This window comes from Hyperolius riggenbachi, chromosome 10 (assembly GCF_040937935.1).
Source record: "Hyperolius riggenbachi isolate aHypRig1 chromosome 10, aHypRig1.pri, whole genome shotgun sequence".
Taxonomy (NCBI): domain Eukaryota; kingdom Metazoa; phylum Chordata; class Amphibia; order Anura; family Hyperoliidae; genus Hyperolius; species Hyperolius riggenbachi.
This window is the reverse complement of record NC_090655.1, coordinates 223,257,599-223,278,744: the sequence shown is the minus strand read 5'-3', so window position 1 is coordinate 223,278,744 and position 21,146 is coordinate 223,257,599. Positions and strand designations below refer to the sequence as shown.

The 21,146-nt window shown below is 48.7% G+C and overlaps 1 long non-coding RNA gene across 1 annotated transcript; it reads right to left on the bottom strand.

Annotated features, from left to right (window-relative positions):
- Positions 1-3,444: 3,444 nt before the first annotated feature.
- Positions 3,445-12,072, bottom strand: LOC137534613 (uncharacterized). The gene is made up of 2 exons (XR_011024375.1): positions 11,989-12,072; positions 3,445-3,682 (listed from the first exon to the last, which is right to left on the bottom strand). It is a non-coding gene; the product is annotated as an uncharacterized lncRNA (long non-coding RNA).
- Positions 12,073-21,146: the final 9,074 nt, after the last annotated feature.

Below are 21,146 nucleotides of genomic sequence, written 5' to 3'. Positions count from 1 at the left end.
TATCTTCCGCTCGATTCCCCGCTATTGTCCGCCTGCGGGGATCGAGCGGGGAATCGATCCGGCGGGTCATGGACCTGTCGGAAATTATCAATCGAGCCATCAGCGGATTGATAAGGGCGCATCGACCCGTGTATGGGCTGGTTCACACGGGCGTCTGCTGAGCTTTTGCTTGGCATTGCGTTCAAACGCCAGCGTTTAAAGGCCAGCGTTTAAAAGCTAGCTTTTGAAAGCTTTTGAAAAGCGTTCAAGGCTAGCAGTTCTGGTCTCTGCTATTGTTTCCTCGCGTTTACTGCCTCTGAAAGCAGCATGTTGCTTTTGAGACTAGACGCAACGCTGGGATCTACTGCCAGGCTTTCATGAAAGCCTGCAAAAGCCAGCTCTAAACGCTCCCATTCACTTGCATGGGATGGCAGTAGATCCCAAAAAACGCTGCGTCTGAAACGCTGCGTTAAACGCCACAAAAACGCCCGTCTGAACCAGCCCTAAGCCTAGCATAACAAGGAGTTAGTGGACAGGAAATCAGACAGTTCTTAATAAATGTGTTATTCCATCAATTTGAAAGCAAAGGGAAGAAGTGAGATTGAACAATAGTTACAGAGTGCTGTAGGGCTTTTGATTAGAGGTGCTAGGAGTGCTTGCTTAAATGAGGAAGGGAAAATGCCAGTTGATATGGAGAGGTTGAAAACAGTTGTTAGAGCAGGGATGACGGACGAGGGGGATAAGATGAGAGGAAATAGGGTCCAGAGCAGAGGGTGAGGTCAGAGCGAGTGACTGGCCAGGTAGAAAGGTAGAGGTGTAGTTTCTGTTGGGTGAGCAAACAGGCAGAGGCGAGGATGGTAGATGGTTGGACTGGTGAAAGGGGTTGCATTTTGAAGCTATTCCGTATTGTATCCATTTTGCTTATAAACATGAAGATGGGGAGGAGGTGGGGGTGGAGCAGAATAGGGAGTTGGAAGTAAAGTTGTTTAGGGTTATGGGGCTGTGAAGAAATGAGTGCGGAGAAGCAGTGGCGTTGACACCCGGTGCTGGGTATTCTAAGACACCACCCCCACCCCCCAAAAAAGGAAAGGTGCGAATACGGCATACTAAGCGTGCCATGTCAGGTAATGCAAGATATAGGTGCAACCAGTATAGGTAATATAGTTGCCCCAGTAAAAGTAGCATAGTTGCCCCAGTATACGTAATACAGTTGTCCCCAGTATAGGTAGCTAGTATAGTTGCCCCAGTATAAGTAATATAGTTGTCCCCAGTGTAGGTAATTTACTTGCCCCCAGTATAGCTAGTATAGTTGCCCCCAGGGAAGGTAGTATAGTTGTCCCCTGTGAAGCTAGTATAGTTGCCCCCAGTGAATGTAGTATAGTTTCCTCCAGTGTAGCTAGTACAGTTGCCCCCAGTGAAGCTAGTACAGTTGCCCCCAGTGAAGCTAGTACAGTTGCCCCCAGTGAAGCTAGTACAGTTGCCCCCCGTGAAGCTAGTACAGTTGCCCCCAGTGAAGCTAGTACAGTTGCCCCCAGTGAAGCTAGTACAGTTGCCCCCAGTGCAGCTAGTATAGTTGCCCCCAGTGAAGGTAGTATAGTTGTCCCCAGTGAAGGTAGAATAGCTGCCCCCAGTGAAGGTAGTATAGTTGCCCCCAGTGTAGGTAGTATAGTTGCCCCAGTATAGCTAGTATAGTTGCCCCAGTGATGGTAGTATAGTTGCCGCTAGTATAGTTGCCCCCAGGGAAGGTAATATAGTTTCCCCCAGTGTAGCTAGTACAGTTGCCCCGAGTGAAGCTAGTATAGTTGCCCCCAGTGAAGGTAGTATAGTTGCCCCCAGTGAAGGTAGTATAGTTGCCCCCAGTGTAGGTAGTATAGTTTCCCCAGTATAGCTAGTATAGTTGCCCCAATGATGGTAGTATAGTTTCCCCAGGAGCGGAGGGGGGCAGAACCCCTCCATCCCTCACCTGGGTCCCCTCCTTCTGCTCTCTCCCCCTCCATATATCAGCGGCAAGTATGCGCGGTGGGTGGATAATTACTCACCTGCATTCCAAGCACTGGAATGCAGCATCACCGTCCTCACAGGTCTCCATCTTCAATGCCGCTCATCGTGCATCCGCTAATCAGGAAGCACGATGGGCGGCATTGAAGGCAGAGAGCTGTGACATCGGTGACGCTGCGTTCCAGCGCTTGGAACGCGGAAGTCAGGTGAGTAATTATCCGCCTGTTGCACCTGCTTGGGGGGGAGATAAAGGCAGAAGGAGGGGCCCCAGGTGAGGGAGGGGGATTCTGGCCGCTGTACCTGCTGCCCCTTCTTCTAGCACTGCTTTTTCTCCTGCTCTGCCACTGTGGGGAGCCGTGGCGACAACCCTCTCCCTGTCAGACACCCGGTGCGCCACGCCGGTGCGCCCAATGGTAGGAACTGGAACTCAAAAGCAAAAAGTGGCCTAGAGACCCGGGAAGGAATTCAAAACTTCATTTTGCTTACCTCTAATTTCAACTCAGATGGCACTTGAACACTTTAGATGACAACGGTACATTTTTCCAGAATTTTGAAATGACCATATTTATGAAATGACCAATAAAATATAGTCAACCTGGTGCGTCCATGGTGCAGGCAGGGGCATTTTGTGGATCTTTTCCCCCCAGTTATTATGTTCCCCTTATACCTCTTGTGTCCCCCTTGTACCTCTCGTGTTCCTATGTGTTGCCCTTTTACCTGAGGGTCCCCTTATGAACTCTTATGTATCCCATGTCCTTCTCTGTTCCCCTGTGTCCTCCTCTGTAGCCCTGTGTCCTCTTCTGTACCTCTGACCCCCTGTCCTCCTCTGTCCCCCTCTGACCCTGTGTTCTCCTCTGTGCCCATGTCCTCCACTGTCCTTCAGCCAATAGGACCAGTGCATAGCCACAAGTACGGTATATACCATACATGAGCAGTCCTCCCGTTTCCTGGCATGGCATCCTCCTCTGTCCTGCAGGCATGGAGCTGCACTATGTGCCAGCATTGCATTTTTCTCTTACCCAGTGCCTGAGCTGCACCCTGTCCTGCATTGGGCCCTCCTCTTCCCCCAGGACTTCAACGTGCTGTGAGTAACTATAGTAACATGAGTTACTTTGCTCTTACTGGAGACGATGGTCCTGAGGGCGGGACCACAGCTCCATCAATGGGGCCAATCTGTGCACTCTCTGCTACTCTAAGAGTGCAGTGATTGGCCCCATCGACAGAGCCGTGGTCCCACCCTCTGGACCATCGGCTCCAGTAAGAGCACAGTGGAGAGGAAGATGCTGCCAGGAAAAAAGGAGATACAGGAGGAAACAGGAGGACCGTTTATGTACAGTTTGTACCATACTTGTGGCTATGCGCTGGTCTGAATTGTATTATTCGGACCATAAGACACACTGAAAATGTGCATCTTATGGTCCGAAAAATATGGTATATTTTCATACATTAAAAAAATGAGAGTGTGGATTAGTTGAATGTACTTTTTTATTAAGACATCCAAATGTTTTATGATGTTATCATATGATATCAACCATGATGCACATTGGTGTGATGTGAATGTGTTGAAGCATGATGGTGGCTATGTGTAGTCACAATTTGGGTCCCTCTCTTTTCCTCTTGAATTCCGTCATCGCTCTCCTGCTCTGCAGCACTCCTGGTTTTCTCCTTTCCAGCATCATCATCATCGTTCTCATCTTCATGTCTCCTATGAAGAAACAGAGGTTTATGATCAGACATTATTTCACCCAGGGGCGGACTATCAACACATGGGGGCCCCCAGGCAATAGGAGATAATGGGCTCCATACAACCACAAGCCACACCCATTTGCGCGGCAGAGGCGTAGGTGCCTCCAACATAGGTAGCCGGTACAGTTGCTCCAGTATAGGTTAGATAGGTAGATGCCTCCAGTATAGGATAGATAGGTAGATGCCCGCAGTATAGGTTAGATAGATAGGGTCCCCCAGTATAGGTTAGATAGGTAGGTGCCCCCAGTATAGGATAGATAGGTAGGTGCCCGCAGTATAGGTTAGATAGGTAGGTGCCTCCAGTATAGGGTAGATAGGTAGATGCCCCCAGTATAGGTTAGATAGGTAGGTTCCTCCAGTATAGCTTAGATAGGTAGGTGCCCGCAGTATAGGTTAGATAGGTAGGTGCCCACAGTATAGGTTAGATAGGTAGTTGCCTCCAATAGGTTAGATAGATAGGTGACCCCAGTTTAAGTTAGATAGGTGGATGTCCACACTATAGGTTAGATAGATAGGTTCCCCCAATATAGATTAGATAGGTAGGTGCCCCGAGTATAGGTTAGATAGGTAGGTGCCCCAGTATAGGTTAGATAAGTAGGTGCCCACAGTATAGGTTAGATAGGTAGATTCCCCCAGTATAGGTTAGATAGGTAGGTGCCCCCAGTATAGGTTAAATAGGTAGGTGCAGGCAGTGGCGTAGCTTAGGAGCTGTGGGCCCCGATGCAAGTTTTACATGGGACCCCCCAAGCACTCTATTCATAACAATTGATACGGTGCACCAAAACCTGCCAATGGCAACTACAGTGTCAGAGGTGCAAGAAGGGGATGGGGAACAGTTTGTTAATGATTACCACTATTCAAAGTATCTATAGAAGTGATTATTATGAGCACAGGACCAATAGAGAGCTAATACTGCAGTTCAGGGAGGGCCCTACGGGGCCCCTCTGGCCCAAGGGCCCCGATGCGGTCGCAACCTCTGCACCCCCTATTGCTACGCCCCTGGGTGCAGGCGGGGGGTGCAGCGTCCGGGGGAGCGGGCATAGTAGTTACAACTCACCTTCTGCCACCGATGTGATGACACGTGGTCAAGTCATCACAGGGCCTGCTGTTACCAATGTGACAGGCGCTGGCCCAGGAGTGGAAGGAGATAGAGGCTGCGGAGGATCGGCGGCAGAAGGTAAGTTGTAACTACTATGCACGCTCCCCCCGCCGCTGTGCCCCCTCTCCCTGCCTCTCGATCATGCCGAGAGAGGTGCCCTACTGACCACGGGCCCTCGGTCGATGCCCGAGTGCCTTAATGGTCAGTCCACCTCTGATTTCACCATTACACTGATTTACGTAGTGCATAAATGCTGCGCATGCTCTGCTAGACACCAGACCTTAGTCATCCCTCCCCACTGGTAATTACAATAATAATACAATACAATAACATTTCTATAGCGCTTTTCTCCCATAGGACTCAAAGCGCTTAGGCTCTCTCAGATTCAGTAATTAGTAGGATGAAGTATTCACACAACAAAAGTTATATTTCTGCAAATGCCAAACTGAACAGGTGGGTTTTCAGTCTGGATTTAAACACGGCCAGGGATGGAGCTGTCCTGATCTGTTGAGGTAAGGAGTTCCAAAACGTAGGGGCAGCATGACAGAAGGCTCTGGGACCAAAAGTTTCCAAGTGGACTCTGGGTATGACTAGATTATTAGAACCTGTTGATCTGAGAATGCGGGGATTGCTACGCAGCTGCAACATATCTTTCATGTATCCAGGGCCTAAATTATTCAGGGATTTAAATGTCAGTAGGCCGATCTTGAATAGGACCCTCCATTCTATAGGTAGCCAGTGAAGGGAGTGCAGGACTGGCGTTATGTGGCAGTGACGGGGTTGGTTGGTTAGCAGTCTGGCAGCAGTATTCTGTATCAGCTGTAGTCGGTACAAGACCTTTTTTGGAAGGCCAGTGTAGAGAGCATTGCAGTAGTCCAGTCGGGATGTGATGAAGGCGTGGACTAAGGTTGGTAGAACTTCTGGGGATATGAGGTGCTTGATTTTTGCAATGTTCTTCAGGTGAAAATAGGATGATTTCACCACAGCAGAGATTTGAGTTCTGAAGTTTAAATCCCAATCAATTAGAACTCCCAGGCTACGCACATGATCAGAGCTGCGCAGATCCGTGCCTCCTATTCCCAGTGGTGAAGACTGCAAGTTAAGTTGTTTTGTTATCATGCTCTGCCCTCCTATCAGAAGGACTTCAGTTTTGTCTGCATTTAGTTTCAGCCAGTTGTCATTCATCCATTGCTGTAGTTCACGTAAGCAGGCGTTTATAGTTAAAGTTGGGTCTGTCACACCAGGCTTGAAGGAAAGATATAGTTGGGTGTCGTCTGCATAGCAGTGGTATGTCAGGCCATGTTTTTGGATTAGTTTTCCCAGCGGTAACATGTAAATCGTGAAAAGCAGGGAAAAGAGGATTGAGCCCTGGGGCACCACATACTTAAGTGATACAGGGGTGGACAGGAAGGGCCCCATAGACACTTTGTGGGTTCTGCCACTCAAGAAGGATTGGAACCACTGAAGAACTATGCCATCAATGCCGCAGTATTCCTGTAGCCTGTTTATCAAGATTGGGGCAGCACTACAGTAAACTATAAACTATAAAGAGAAAATACGGAGCACTTACAGCAGTTGCAGAGTATGAGGGAAGGGGCCACCGGCGTACCTACCGGGGATGCGACCCCCTCAGCCGCAGGGGGGCCCGGGGCTGCTCTGGGGCCCGCTCACTGTGCGTGGGGGGAACGCTGCTCTGGACCCCCCAGCAAGATGCTCAACGCAGCCGCCAGTTCATTCCCCGCAGCCCCGCTCCGGCAACCTGCATAGTCTCCGGCAGGCAGAGCAGGGCTACGGCAAGATGGCCGCCGAAGAAGCCCTACACTGGAGACTTTGTGTCTCTAGTACAGGGCTTCGGCAGCCATCTTGCCGTAGCCCTGCACTCTGCCTGTGGAGGACTCGGGGAGCTGCGCGCCTGATGCCAGGAGAGGAGAAGACTTCTGTCAGGTAAGTGAATTGGTTTTTTTTCACAGGTGCATTTTTTTTTCTAGTGTCTGCTGCCTACATTTTCTGGTGTCTGCTGCCCACATTACGATTTTCAGGTGTCTGCTGCCCACATTATGATTTTCTGGTGTCTGCTGCCCACATTGCGATTTTCTGGTGTCTGCTGCCCACATTACGATTTTCTGGTGTCTGCTGCCCACATTACGATTTTCTGGTGTCTGCTGCCCACATTGCGATTTTCTGGTGTCTGCTGCCCACATTGCGATTTTCTGGTGCCTGCTGCCCACATTACGATTTTCTGGTGTCTGCTGCCCACATTGCGATTTTCTGATCACTGCTGCCCACATTGCGATTTTCTGGTGTCTGCTGCCCACATTACGATTTTCTGGTCACTGCTGCCCACATTGCGATTTTCTGATCACTGCTGCCCACATTGCGATTTTCTGGTGTCTGCTGCCCACATTACGATTTTCAGGTGTCTGCTGCCCACATTATGATTTTCTGGTGTCTGCTGCCCACATTGCGATTTTCTGGTGTCTGCTGCCCACATTACGATTTTCTGGTGTCTGCTGCCCACATTACGATTTTCTGGTGTCTGCTGCCCACATTGCGATTTTCTGGTGTCTGCTGCCCACATTGCGATTTTCTGGTGCCTGCTGCCCACATTACGATTTTCTGGTGTCTGCTGCCCACATTACGATTTTCTGGTGTCTGCTGTCCACATTACGATTTTCTGGTGTCTGCTGCCCACATTGCGATTTTCAGGTGTCTGCTGCCCACATTACGATTTTCTGGTCACTGCTGCCCACATTGCGATTTTCTGGTCACTGCTGCCCACATTGCGATTTTCAGGTGTCTGCTGCCCACATTGCGATTTTCAGGTGTCTGCTGCCCACATTACGATTTTCAGGTGAACTCTGCCCACATTACGATTTTCTGTCCCACATTACGATATTCTGGTGAACGCTGCCCACATTACGATTGTCTGGTGAAAGCTGTCCACGTTACAATTTTCTGGTGACTGCTGCTTACGTTACGATTTTCTGGTGACTGGTGCCCACATTACGATTTTCTGGTGAACTCTGCCCACATTACGATTTTCTGGTGAACTCTGCCCACATTATGATGTTCTAAAGGCCCACATTACGATTTTCTGGTGAACTCTGCCCACATTACGATTTTCTGGTGAACTCTGCCCACATTACGATTTTCTGGTGAACTCTGCCCACATTATGATTTTCTAAAGGCCCACATTACGATTTTCTGGTGAACTCTGCCCACATTACGATTTTCTGGCCCACATTACGATTGTCTGGTAAAATGCTGCCCACTTTACAATTAATTTACAGTGAAACGCTGCCCCATTACGATTATTTGGCACCTATGGGGGGGGGCCCCATCCAAATATTCGCAGGGGGGCCCAGTGATTTCTAGTTACGCCCCTGGAAGGGGCCCCTAGAAAAATCTCACCTCATGTGATTGCTGACCAGTAGCTAAGTCAACTATACATCCCGCTGTTTTGGTGCAGTCGGGAACTTCTGTACCTCCTCCAATATTCTGTTGCTTGATCTCTGGTGGCAGCCCCAGAACAGTGTTCCATAACTGACTGAACGGGAGACGCTGTCAGATAGAGGTGAGGCCACCAGTAGATTTTCCAGCGTCACCACCAGAGATTGAGGAATGGAGATTCGGAGTTGTGGAAGTTTAAAGAGAAACTCTGACCAAAAATTGAACTTTATCCCAATCAGTAGCTGATACCCCCTTTTACATCAGAAATCTATTCATTTTCGCAAACAGACTGTCAGGGGGCTATGTATGGCTGATATTGTGGTGAAACCCCTCCCACAAGAAACTCTGAGTACGTACTCCTGGCAGACTGCCAGTGGCAGTTTCCTGTCTGGGAACCTTGCTGCATTGTGGGAAATAGCTGTTTCCAGCTGTTTCCAACTGGCAAAAAAAACATGCAGCAGCTACATCACCTGCCAAAAGTAAAAATGTCACAATGTAATAAATGTCAGAATGTAAATCAGGGATTTAACCCCCTTGGCGGTATGAAAAATACCGCCAGGGGGCAGCGCAGCAGTTTTTTTTTGATATTTTTTTTTAAATCATGTAGCGAGCCCAGGGCTCGCTACATGATAGCCGCTGCTCAGCGGCATCCCCCCAGCCCCGCCGATCGCCTCCGGCGATAGGCGATCAGGAAATCCCGTTCAAAGAACGGGATTTCCTGGAGGGCTTCCCCCGTCGCCATGGCGACGGGGCGGGATGACGTCACCGACGTCACCGACGTCGGGACGTCATTGGGAGACCCGATCCACCCCTTGTCGCTGCCTGGCACTGATTGGCCAGGCAGCGCAGGGGTCTGGGGGGGGGGGCCGCGCGCCGCACCGGATAGCGGCGATCGGGCGCGCGGCGGCGGCGATCGGGGTGCTGGCGCAGCTAGCAAAGTGCTAGCTGCGTCCAGCAAAAAAAATTTATGAAAATCGGCCCAGCAGGGCCTGAGCGGCACCCTCCGGTGGCTTACCCCGTGTCACACACGGGGTTACCGCTAAGGAGGTTAAAAGATTTTACAATGGTAAAACACTGACTAAATCATGTATACATGATTATTGTAAAAATGAAGCACTTTTTTAATTACATTATTTTCACTCTTTAAGTCGGCTGTACCAAAACAGTGGGATGAATGCTCACATAAGTAGAGATTATTCTAGGGGGCCTCTTCCCCCATACTTTCAAGGTGCGTTTGCAGTTTCTGGGGGGGCTCAGCGCACCTCTGATTCGAGGCCATTCGGAGGCGGCCTGGTGATGCGCTGATCCACCTTTTGCGCAATTTTCGAATTTACTTGATTAGCCGCACCCAGGCTATGTATATACATAGGTTAGGATTTAGTTAGTGTTAGGTCCCCTCCCATGGAGGATTGACTTCTTCGCAGTGGGAGGGACGAGTACTTAATAGGTTGCATGCAAGCTGTTACCAGGGCCGGCCCTTGACTTTTTGCCGCCTGAGGCAAGTTTTAAAAAAATTGCCGCCGCCGCCGCCCCCAAGCCCCCCCCCCCCCCACGTGGGGGGGCCGCTGAGCTGGAAGGGTAGCTGGCAGGATGGGGGTATTGGGCCTAGCGGCAGGGAGGGGGGTCGGACCCCCTCCCTCGCCTGGGTCCCCCGATCTGCGCTCCCCTCCAGCTTTAAATGTAGCATAAGCAGCCGACAGACAGTAAGAGGCACGGGCGGGGGATCACTCACCTTCCTCGTTCCAACGTGTGCTCCACTGACGTCACTTCCTGCAACGCCGGCCACGTACAATACAGTGGGCGGCGTTACAGGAAGTGACGTCTGTGGAGCGCACGCTGGAACGAGGAAGAGGTGAGTAATCCCCCGCCCGTGCCTCTTAATGTCTGTCGGCTGCTTACGCTATATTTAAAGCTGGAGGGGAGCGCAGATCGGGGGACCCAGGCGAGGGAGGGGGGGGTCCGACCCCCCTCCCCGCCGCTAGGTCCAATACCCCCGTCCTGCCAGCTACCCCTCCAGCTCGGCGGCCGGCACCCCCGCACCCACGTACGGGCGGATGCCGCCCCTAGAACTTTGCCACCTGAGGCAAAAGTTTCACCCCGCCTCATGAGCGGGTCGGCCCTGGCTGTTACGGAAACCAACATCCTCCAGTGGTAGACAGGTCATGTGTATGCTAGGTGTGTATTTTATCCCACAAGTGGGGCTTGCACTCTTTTGCAGGTAGGCACTTGTCTGTTTTTAAGTAGCGCTGTTCATTTCCTTGCCATGTACTAATTTAATTCATTTTTTGTCAGCTGCTCCCACTTAACAGCTTTGCTTTCGGTGTATATGCAGAGCTTCCGTTTGGGTTCAAGGTGCGTTTGCAGTTTCTGGGGGGGCTCAGCGCACCTCTGATTCGAGGCCATTCAGAGGCGGCCTGGTGATGCGCTGATCCACCTTTTGCGCAATTTTCGAATTTACTTGATTAGCCGCACCCAGGCTATGCATATACATAGGTTAGGATTTAGTTAGGTCCCCTCCCATGGAGGATTGACTTCTTCGCAGTGGGAGGGACGAGTACTTAATAGGTTGCATGCAAGCTGTTACGGAAACCAACATCCTCCAGTGGTAGACAGGTCATGTGTATGCTAGGTGTGTATTTTATCCCACAAGTGGGGCTTGCACTCTTTTGCAGGTAGGCACTTGTCTGTTTTTAAGTAGCGCTGTTCATTTCCTTGCCATGTACTATTTTCAAAACAGCCCACCATTCTAGTGCACGGTCCCTCTAAACCTGCTTACAAGCCGCCCACCATTCTAGTGCACGGCCCCTCTAAACCTATTTTACATACATCCCACCATTCTAGTGCACGGTCCCTCTAAACCTATTTTACAAACATCCCACCATTCTAGTGCATGGTCCCTCTAAACCTATTCTACAAACAGCCCATTATTCTAGTGCACGGACATAATTTACACAGTGTAATAACTGGGATAAACGGGCAAATAAAATACGTGGGTTTTATTTACAGTAGCATGTATTATTGGCTGAATACTGAGAAATAATTATTTTTTTTCAATTTTTTTCTTCTATTCCCGTTAAAATGCATTTAGAATAAAATAATTCTTAGCAAAATGTACCACCCAAAGAAAGCCTGGTAAAATAAACAAGCTATAGATCATTTTGTTATGATAAGTAGTGATAAAGTTATTGATGAATGAAAGGGAGAAGCTCTGAAAGGTGAAAATTGCTCGTGTCCATAAGGGGAAAACCCTTTAGTTGTTAAATAACTAAATAAACCTATTTGTCAAAACGTTGTCAAATAAGTCTCTTCTGGCTGTGCAGCTAACTATGGACAAGCACAACTGAAGTAGGTAATCTGGGCACTATCAGCCATGCGTTATAATGGGTGCCACACTGACAGCAATGTTAACCCACCTGGGGTTCAATTTCCCCAGGATTTCTGTGCAAAAAGTGATCCAATAAATTTTCATAACCTTTTTTTTCCTGTAACTTGTCAAAACGTGTCAAGCAAGGGTCTAGTATACAGTGCAGGAGAGTACTAACGTGTATGCACATCAATACTGTTCACAGCATGTTTTGTATTGACTTGTATAACCGTAAATACCGCTAAGGAGGTTAATTGTGGCTATAGAGGCATCCACTCTGTATACTGGAATGGTGGTGCATGATAGATATCAGTTATAGGCATTGCAGATGTTGGTTCATATAAATACTTACTTTTCATCAGCAAGAGATAAGGAGACCATCCCAAGGAAGAAAAGCAGCAGCATGGATTTCTTCAAGGTCAGCATGTTGGGCTTCTGCCAATAAATTTTGGAAATGAGCGGGAAAAAAAAAAGAATGAATAGCAGTTAAATACATCTAAGTAATGAAAATATCATAAATTATATAGAAACAGTGGCAGACAAAAAATTATATGATCATTACAATTTCCACTGGAAATTCAGTGGAGAGAATTAAATATAAACTGTTAAAGGGAAGATCCATGGTTGAAAAAAAAAAATACAAATCCACTTACCTGGGGCTTCCTCCAGCCTGTGGCAGCCAGGACGTGCCCTCGACGCCGCTCCGGAGGCTCCCGGTATTCTCCGGTGGCACACCCGACCTGGCCAGGCCGGCTTCCAGGTCGGGCTCTTGTGCGCTCCAACGTGCATCTCACGCGGGCGCGCTGACGTCATCGGACGTCCTCCGGGGTGTACTGCGCCTGCGCGCGACCTGGAAGCCAGCCTGTCCAGGTCGGGTGCGCCACCGGAGAAGACCAGGAGCCTCCGTAGCGGCGTCGAGGGCACGTCCTGCCTGCCACGGGCTGGAGGAAGCCCCAGGTGAGTGGATTTGTATTTTTTTTTTACCGTGAACCCACCCTTTAACCCCTTTCAATACTGTGGGACTATATAAGACATTGGCATTTTCATGCATAGCACCAATGGTGGACATAGTTCGACATGAGAAAAACTGGGTGCCGCTAGATGGCACTGTTAGGTAAATTGGCAGCGCTCTTGATCAGGCAGCATCTGAAATGACTACCAGCAGAGGCGTGCAGAGCCCACTAAAGGGATGCCAATTTTTCCCTGTTATCTAAAAAAATGTGTAAACCATTTTATGGCCACCTGTGCCCAGGTTCACACTATGTTTGTTTGTTAATTAGGGTTCAGGGTCTCTTCCATGAAGGATGCTTTAACATAATGGAAGAGTCTAGTATGTAACACTCTGTGCGCAAACTGTTTTGGAAGCCAACATCCTCCATTTTGCAGCAATATGGAATATGCAGAATATGTTGGCGCTTTAGAAATCAACAATAATAATAATAAAATCAATAATAATAATATTAATCTATTTTGAATGCAGCTTGCGGAACCTGCCTATAATTAGGCCCTGCACATCCATGCTACTGGTCAATCAGATGCAGCCTGTCTTGGGAGCGCTGCCACCTCCCCTGATGGATAGAACTGTTGCCGATGAAATCCAACAACTATGTCTGACACTCTAATTGCCGCCAACCATCTCCCTTGCTGCTGTGTGGCCATCTGCCCTGCTGTTCCCAAAAGTAGAGTCGCCACTGCCAGATCTAGTCCAGCATAGATTTCCCATATATGGATCAAAGTCAGTGGCGTAGCTAAAGAGCTGTGGGCCCTGATGCAAGTTTTACATTGGGGCCCCCCAAGCACTCTATACATAACAATTGAAACGATGCACCAAAACCTGCCAATGGCAACTACAGTGTCAGAAGTGCAAGAAGGGGATGGGGAACAGTTTGTTAATTAATACCACTATTCAAAGTATATATATAGAAGTGATTATTATGAGCACAGGACCAATAGAGAGCTAATATTATAGTTGAGGGAGGGCCCTTCGGGGCCCCTCTGGCCTAAGTGCCCCGATGCGGTCGCAACCTCTGCACCCCCTATTGCTATGCCCCTGATCAAAGTGTTGGACAAATTCGTGGTGGTAGCACGCAGCACGACCTTATAACAAAATGATGCTACAATCATGAAAGCGGGCAGAGCAACAGTGTGAGCTGGCTCTGATCCCTATCTCCTCCACCGCACCGACAGTGGGTAACCTCCTTGCTTTACATTTAGGCAGTGGAAGAGCCTTCAGACAGCTGCTGCCAGTCCTATTTCACGATCATCCCCTCCCCCCTCCACCACCACCTCAGCACCCTGGTAAAATGTAAGCGCTGGGGGAATGTGTAATTGGGAAAAAAAATAGGAAGCGTTAAAGCCTATAGCTGAGGGCTAATTAACAAGCTTACAGCTGATTTCTTGGTGGCTGCTGACCTTAATTGGCTTAATTACCATCTCCTCATGAATTAATGATTTTACCAGCAGATTAAATAAGAGAGGTCGAATCTGCAGCAAATTGATTTCCAAAATGATTCCTTTTCAATCAATATCAGATCATTTCTGACCTAAAATTGATGGAAAGTATGGATCGGACCAGTAAGATGATTTAGGTTGATTGGGGCAGAGCAGGAGCAGCGGTCCATCAGCACTACATAGTGACGCACTGACTGTTCAATGCAGTGCTGTTTGCGGCTGCATGTGGGTCCCCCTCACCCCTCAGTCTCACTCCCGCAGCAGGGAGCGTTCTACACCTGCGTAGTAGTACTGCGCAGGTGCAGAGCGCTTCCAGCTACGGAAGCGCAGCAGGGCATTCACTCGCTTGGCAGTGCCTCTTACTGGCCAAACATACGGGTCTTCTACCGGGAGAAGGAGGAGGCGGAGGAAGACGGCGTGGGAGCGGAAAGTGTGGAGGGGGCTGGAGGAAGCCCCTGGTATGTATAAAACTTTTAGATTGATTAGTCTCTGGTTTCCTTTAAAGATGTGTCCCTGCACTTGTCTTAAATCAACCTCCTAAGTGCTAAGTTGTGACTATATTTAAAGAGCACCTGACACTATTTTCATGCCAGCTTGTGCAGTATGGAATCCTTCCACTTATCTTTTCTCCATTTGGTATGGGCTTCTCTCCATTGCACTCACCTAACCCCCCCCCCCCCCCCCCCCAGCCAGTCATGCAGAGAACAAAGAAGCAGTACATGCTCTGGCCACTCGCGCTCCCTATCATTTTGCGCTCCTGCCCTGATATACACAGCAGCCGAGCCTGCGAGTGTTATCGTTATGTGTACTTGACAAGTGCTGCTAAAAAATGATCATCATTTCTTAAGTATCCATGTTGGTGTGAAAGTGCAGGAAGCGCAAGTGGACAGAGAATGTACTGCTTCTTTGTCATACTGGGGCAGGGCAGCAAAAAAGATGGAAGCCCATTCAAAGCAGTGATCGCTAGTCGGGGTGTTGAGCAGAATGCTGCTGGTTGGGAAGGGGAAGGGGGGGATGGGGTGCCTGGTGACAGTGGGCCTTGGGTTCTAGAAAGTACAAATCTGGCCCTGCAAATTAAACAATTATTTCCTAGGAGAAAACTCACAGAAATCTTAATTGATTAAAGATGTACTATGAAAGTTTTAGTTTTTTTCCTGAACCCCTTTAGGAGGAAGAAGGGATTTAGTAATGACTGCTGCATCTGAATAGTGTAATTTGCTGGCAGCCAACACTGTGTCCCCCCCCCCCCCATGTGTCCCTCTGTCCCCCTGTGACTCCACCTGACCCCCTGTACCTCCTTCTGTCACCATTTGTGCCTCCTTCCAGGGGAGGACTGGCCGGGGGGAAGGGGGGAGATTTCCCCCCAGGCTGCCTCTCCTTTAATGATTTAGGGCTGGCCGATCCACCAACTGCTTCGATAATTATCCAATCGGATGAAAATCTGTGCCGCCACAAGCATGCCCAATCAACAATTTGACTTATTTCGGGTGGAAAGTAGTTGAATGTATCAATCTGAGATGCTGGGAAATCTCGGGTCGATGTATTCGTTAAGTGCGATAATGACAAACTATGTACGCAATGGAAACCCTGGCGTTTTCCCTCAAAATCTATTATGTACCCCACGGTGCCTGTGCATTTATACTTTACCTGTCATGCTGTATTTCTGCATTGGCATGACCATGTGACTACTGGTATATAGCACGTGGGGCGCATGTGACGTAATTTGGGCTGGGACTGCCGTGAAACCGGGCCTCTAGTTTGTGTTTTCCCTCCAGGCCAAAAGGTCCCAGTCCTCCCCTGCCTCCTTCTGTCCCCCTTTGTGCCTCCTTCTGTCCCCCATGCCACCTCATCCCCCTTGTGTGTCCTTCTGCCACCCTGTATTTCCCTTTATCCATCTGTGCCATCTTCTGTCCCTGTGTGCCTCCTTCTTTTCCACTTTGTGCCTCTTTCTGTCTCCATGTGCCTATTCAGTCTTTAGTGTGTGCATGTTTTTTTTGTTTGTGTGATTGCTTTTTTGGGGGGGAGACACAGGACTTGCCTGGAGTGCCAAAAAGGCTAGAAACGACCCTGTCTCAAGGGACAAGGCTCTGACACACTGAATAGAAGGACCCATAACCCGACACCCATGCATTGCCCTAGCACTCCTAATGCAAGGTCTGATAAGGTGACAGATTTTTTTTCTCTACTACCACTATCTGTCATTCCTAAGTCTCCATATGACTCCTAAAGGGGTTCAGAAAAAACTACATCTATGACAGTGTTCCTTTAAGTGCCCTAAAGACCTATTGTCCAGTATGGAGATAGCTTTCTTTTTCTACAGAAACTTTCATACTCATAATTTACCAGTAATTTTAGCAGTTAGTCATACAGAATAAAATATTTGTATGTTTGTACTGGTTCCTATATTACTTATTAATAAGATGTATTTTTAGAGTACTTTTCCACACAAGTAAAGCAATAATGAAAACAACCTCTGTACATACAAGGGAATAAAAATGGCAAAATATCAACACATCGTGCAGCGGAGAGCTAAACACACAATTATGTTCCTTTGGATATAAAGTAGTGCTGTAGTGAATAATGATAAATGGCAGCTCTGTATATACTTACTTCGATCAGTCAGCGCTGGTTCTACACACAGAGGTGGGTCTTCAGAGCAGTTCTATCAGCGGTAAAATGGGTTGACTTATATAGTGAAGGCAATCAGCTCACCCAGTTTTAATTAATATTTGAGTTTGTCATGCCCTGTATTTAGGGTGGCCACTTGCAGAACCCCAAAAAGGAGGACATCACACCCTGAAAAGAAGGACATCGTACTGAGCGTGCCAAAAGTGGGTGTGGTCAAGCATAATGTGGGCGTGGTCATGGGTGGGGCCAAATATACATGACCTTAGCAGTGGTGTAAATTGTCTGCCGGGGAAGTTTGAGCTCTGCCGTAGTGTAGCCCCCAAAAATAGATGTAATCTGACAGCATTTCACCAAAAATACGTGTAATCTGGTAGACGTTCCTGCAAAATACAAATAATATGGCAGTCGTTCCCCCAAAATAGACAATGTGGCAGCAGCAGTTCCCCCCAAAATACACATAATCTGGAACCAGTTCCCCAAAATACGCGAAACCTGGCAGCAGATCACCCAAAATACACATAACACCCAAAATACATGTAATCTGGCAGCAGTAGTCCCCCAAACATACACAACCTGGCCGCAGTTCCCCAAAATATGCGTAATCTGGCAGCAGCCGTTCCCCTAACATACACATAATCTGGCAGCTGTTTCCCAAAATACGCAAAATCTGGCAGCAGCCGTGCCCCTAACATACATAATATGGCAGCGGTTCCCCATAAATACAGATAATCTGACAGCAGTTACCCCAAAATAGGTACCCCTAGCATAGGTAGCCAGGTCTATAGGTGTCCCCAGTATAAGTAGTCATGAGCATAGTTTCCCCAGAATAGGTAGCCAGGTGTATAATGTCCCCAGAATAGGTAGCCAGGTCTTTGGGTGTCCCCAGAGTAGTTAGCCAGGTCTATAGATGTCTCCGGTACAGATGGCCAGGTTTTTAGGTGTCCCCAGAATAGTTAGGCAGGTCTATAGGTGTCCCCAGTATATGTAGCCAGGTCTTTAGGTTCCTCCAGAATAGTTAGCCAAGTGTATAGGTGTCTCCAGTACAGATAGCCAGGTGTATAGTGTCCCAGTATATATAGCTAGGTCTATAGGTGTCCCCAGTATATTTAGCCAGGGCTATGGGTGTCCCAAGTATATGTAGCCAAGTCTATAGGTGTCCCCAGAATAGTTAGCCAGGTGTCCCCTGGCAGGAGGGGCGAGCTCAGTGAAGTGAGAGCAGAAGGTACAGCAGTGTGAAAGGGAGGACATCTCCCCCCCTTTCCTCACTTTGGGCTCCCCCTTCCTCGCTCTCCCATCTAGAACTAAAGTTTTGGAGTGGCTGGCAGCGAGTGGGACTTACCTGCCTCCTACCACAGGGAAGCAGTAGTGATGTCCGGTTCATGAGTCAATTGAGCCTGTTCTTTCCTGTGATCCGACTCATCCACTGAACCGAATCCGTTCAGTGGATGAGACAGGAACTGCAGCTACAGTTCCTGTCTCATCCACTGAACTGATTCGGCTCAGTGGATGAGTCGGATCATTACACTCACAGGAAAGAACAGGCTCAAATAACTCATGAACCGGACGTCACTACGCAGCGCTTGGAGCGAGGCAGAGGTAAGTCCCGCCCGCTGCCAGTCACCCCAAAACTTTAGTTCTAGAGGGTAGAGCGAGGAAGGGGGAGCCCAAAGTGAGGAAAGGGGTTGGAGATGTCCTCCCTTTCCCACTGTGCCCACCGCTCCTTCTTCTCTGCGCTCTCTCCCTCCACACAGCCCAAAAAGGAGGACATCTGGCTGTCCTCCCTTGCCTTGCGCCGGATGGAGGAAAAGCAGTCCAAAAACCGGACTGTCCGGCCTAAATCCGGATGGATGGTCACCCTACCTGTATTACTGAAATCCCATGTTTCATTTAAATTAGGGATGGGACGAATCCACAATTTCTTCGAATTCGAATCCGGATCCGAATCTAAAAAGGTTCTCGAATATCTCGAACCTTTCGAATCCCGAATCTAACGAATCCTGCACATACGAATTGTGCGATCCGTGGTATAGTTGCCCGCAGTATAGGTAGCGAGGTAAAGGTGCCTTCAGTATAGCTAGCTAGGTATGGGTGCCTTCAATATTGGTAGCTTTCAGTATAGGTAGCAAGGTATATGGGCCTTCAGTATAGGTAGAAAGGTATATGGGCCTTCAGTATAGGTAGCAGGGTATATAGGCCTTCAGTATAGGTAGCAGGGTATATGTGCCTTCAGTATAGGTAGCAGGGTATATGTGCCTTCAGTATAGGTAGCAGGGTATATGGGCCTTCAGTATAGGTAGCAGGGTATATGGGCCTTCAGTATAGGTAGCAGGGTATAGGGGCCTTCAGTATAGATAGCAGGGTATATGTGCCTTCAGTATAGGTAGCAGGGTATATAGGCCTTCAGTATAGGTAGCAAGGTATATGTGCCTTCAGTATAGGTAGCAGGGTATATGGGCCTTCAGTATAGGTAGCAGGGTATATGGGCCTTCAGTATAGGTAGCAGGGTATATGGGCCTTCAGTATAGGTAGCAGGGTATATGGGCCTTCAGTATAGGTAGCAGGGTATATAGGCCTTCAGTATAGGTAGCAGGGTATAGGGGCCTTCAGTATAGGTAGCAGGGTATATGGGCCTTCAGTATAGGTAGCAGGGTATATAGAGGCCTTAAGTATAGGTAGGTATGTAGGTAGGTATAGGGGCCTTTAGGTAGGTAAAGGGACCTTCAGTATAGGTAGCAGGGTATAGGGCCTTCAGTATAGGTAACAGGGTATATAGAGGCCTTAAGTATAGGTAGGTATGTAGGTAGGTATAGGGGCCTTTAGGTAGGTAAAGGGACCTTCAGTATAGGTAGCAGGGTATAGGGCCTTAAGTATAGGTAGGTATGTAGGTAGGTAGGTATAGGGGCCTTTAGGTAGGTAGGTATAGGGGCCTTTAGGTAGGTAGGTAGGTACGTATAGGGGGCCTTTAGGTAGGTATAGTGGCCTGTAGGTAGGTAGGTAAGTATAGTGGCCGGTAGGTAGGTAGGTATAGTGTCCTGTAGGTAGGTAGGTAGTTAAAGGGACCTTCAGTATATGTAGCAGGGTATAGGGCCTTAAGTATAGGTAGGTATGTAGGTAGGTAGGTATAGGGGCCTTTAGGTAGGTAGGTATAGGGGCCTTTAGGTAGGTAGGCACGTATAGGGGGCCTTTAAGTAGGTAGGTAGGTATAGAGGCCTGTAGGTAGATATAGGGGCCTTTAGGTAGGTAGGTAGGTAGGTAAGTATAGGGGCCTTTAGGTAGGTAGGTAGGTATAGGGGCCTTTAGGTAGGTAGGTAGGTAGGTACGTATAGGGGGCCTTTAGGTAGGTATAGTGGCCTGTAGGTAGGTAGGTAGGTATAGTGGCCGGTAGGTAGGTAGGTATAGTGTCCTGTAGGTAGGTAGGTAGTTAAAGGGACCTTCAGTATAGGTAGCAGGGTATAAGGCCTTAAGTATAGGTAGGTACATGGCCGGGTTTCTGGCAAGGCCACATAGGCCATGGCCTAGGGCACCAGATAAACAAGGGGCGGCCTGCAGACAGTGGGCATTATTTGCAGGGCATTTTTTGCAAGTGTCCAAACAAATGAAAGTGGTCAGGATAACTGCACTATTAGTACCAGCTGGCATCTGCCTGTGCTGTGCTACAGGCAGCTGCAGTCCGTTAACCAAACGTTTGTGAACAGTGTGTGACTAGCAAAAAGCCAGACCTTGTCCAATGACATAGCAGCAGCTCCAGGCAGTTACAGAAGGCCGGGTCTCACACACTTGGTGTGGGGGATGAAAGGCCCAGGGGCAGCACCAGCAAATAATACAGAATACAGAAGGCAGCCTCTCACAGTACCCATTTCTTAATTATTGATTGGCCAGCGCTGTTACCCTGGAGACAGCAGTGGGTACAGGACTCACTTTTACGTGTTGCTGACCCCACCCAATGTCCAATTGTGAGCCACTTTTGACTATGTGTGTATGGTGGAAGGCTCCTACCACGTCCATCACCTGTAGATCGCTTGATTGACCAGTTCCCCCGTGTGACATGATTGATTCACTTCACGTTGCAATGGAGACCTCGGCACTAGCTCCAATAGTGGACACCATCAGCCCAAAATTTTTTTGATGGATGTGTGTGGAGAGAGGTGGTAGGATACGGTTGGGGCGGCTGGTAATAGTCGGCCTTGGGCGGTAAGAAGTACAAATCCGGCCCTGGGTAGGTATGTAGGTAGGTAGGTATAGGGGCCTTTAGGTAGGTAGGTATAGGGGCCTTTAGGTAGGTAGGCACGTATAGGGGGCCTTTAGGTAGGTAGGTATAGAGGCCTTTAGGTAGGTATAGGGGCCTTTAGGTAGGTAGGTACATATAGGGGGCCTTTAGGTAGGTATAGGGGCCTGTAGGTAGGTAGGTATAGTGGTAGGTAGGTAGTATAG